Consider the following 2,159-nt stretch of genomic DNA (forward strand, 5'->3'; position numbering starts at 1 on the left):
AAATAATATAAATTGGCTTGAGAGAGAGAGCTGTAGTGTGTTTATGTGGCAAGGTTTTTGTAGCAGGGGACCATAGGGGTGGCTTCTATGAGAAGAATCTAGAAACTGCCCCATGTAAGGTAAAAGCTTGACCACAGCTGAGCCAATAAGCAATGTTGATTGCGTCTCTGTGAGAGCATATTTAAAAAAGGAATAAAATAAAATAAAATAAAATAAAATAAAATAAAATAAAATAAAATAAAATAAAATAAAATAAAATAAAATAAATAATAATAATAAAAGAATAAAAAAAAGCTGCTACACAGAAGCTGGGATAGTGAGAGAGGAGTGTGAGAAACAGCCTTGCAGGTGCCTTGCAGAATAGGAGCATCAATACCATACTCCTCCTGAAGAAGGCAACAAGTTTCTTAGAACATGGCATAACCCTTTGTGTTCAAGAGAGGCTGCAACTGGGACCAAGAATGACATTGAAATGGGGAGTATGACACAAAAAGAAAGGGGAAAAGATATGAGTGAGTTTCTCAGATAAGAATTTCAATCATTTTTTACTGAAACATGTTTCGGACTACTTTATAGTGAAAACATTAGTCAGATTAAGAGTAAATTAACAGAATATATATATACAGAATATATAAACAGTATACATACAATATACATATACTATATATATACACAATATACATTTATATATATATACATTTATATATATACACAAAATATTTATATACAATATAAATTGTATAATGTGTTCTTTTGTTGTCAACTGAACCCTGAATATATTAGATATTTAAAATACCTTCCAAGTACCTTCTATTTATACTCATTTATACTCATTTACTACCCTTATGACAGAAGGAACAAGTGTTAATATTCACATTCTGTACAGAGAAGAATATGACATATAGAAGTTATAACAAGTAGGCATTGAGAGAAAATTCTCAAGCATCCTATGCTATCCTCCACTATTCTATATTGCAATATATATATTATATACATATATATGCATATTATATATACATGTATGTAAATGTACATTCAATATATATATTGAATATATATATTACATATATACATATATACATATAATATAATACATATATACATATAATATATGTACATTCAATATATATATATATATATATATATATATATATATATATAATATATATATTGAATGTACAAGTGTACAAGCTTATCCAAGAAATTCCCTGGATAAACTCAAAAAAGGCAGACGCTAACAGCTCTTTCACTTTCAGCAGAGTTTGGAAATGTCTTCAGACTTGCACTATTAAGACATATATTTCCTGAAATTTAAGAGGAATGTCTTTTAAACTATCAGGAACTGATAGTTTAGACAATAAAGATAATACAAATCTTATTAAATACATTGATGTCATGGGAAGCAAAGGAGTTTAGCAGTGAGATTATTCAGCACTATCATTATGCAGAATAAGACCACTCTACAGTTGTAATTTGCTGCTTCGGTTCTTCATTCGACTAGAGAAGTCCAGTCAGATGGAAACTTGAGGACAATCCATAAAATTTACTTAGACTACTATTTACATCCCCTTCCCCCCCCCCCCCTTTTTTTTTTAGAAGATAAAAACAAATTCTTTTTTATTTTTTTTTCCCATGAATCTGTCTATTCGTTCTTTGTAAACAACATTCTCTGTTGGTTATTTTGTTTTGTTTTGTTTTGTTTTTAGTTTGGTTTGTTTTGGTTTGGTTTTGGTGGATAATGGGGCATTATTATTGGTTTATGATGTAACAGAAAAGCCCTGTAAATCCTAGGTCAGAGTAAGCTGTCTTGCAACATGTTTTGTTATCAACAACAGTGAATAAGATCAGGTTGGGTTTTAAATCATACCATCATGTTTTACAATATAACTACATAAATATCTTCTCTAATGAAATAGAGATCCCACATGTGTGAGGTGTGAGCGAGCAGGTGGAGGATCTGATCAGCCTGGTAGCAGAGCTCAGGGAGAAGGCAGAAAGATTAAAGATCTTCAGGGACTGTGAACAGAAGATATTGGTTGTAGGGGGATGGTAGGAACAGATGATCTTGGAGGTCTTTTCCAACTTTAATGATTCTATGATTATATGAAAAAAAAAAAAAATAAAAGAAAGAAAAGAAAAGAAACAGCAGCAACAACAAA

The sequence above is a fragment of the Aythya ferina genome (genome assembly GCF_964211825.1).
Source record: "Aythya ferina genome assembly, chromosome: 3".
Classification (NCBI taxonomy): Eukaryota; Metazoa; Chordata; class Aves; order Anseriformes; family Anatidae; genus Aythya; species Aythya ferina.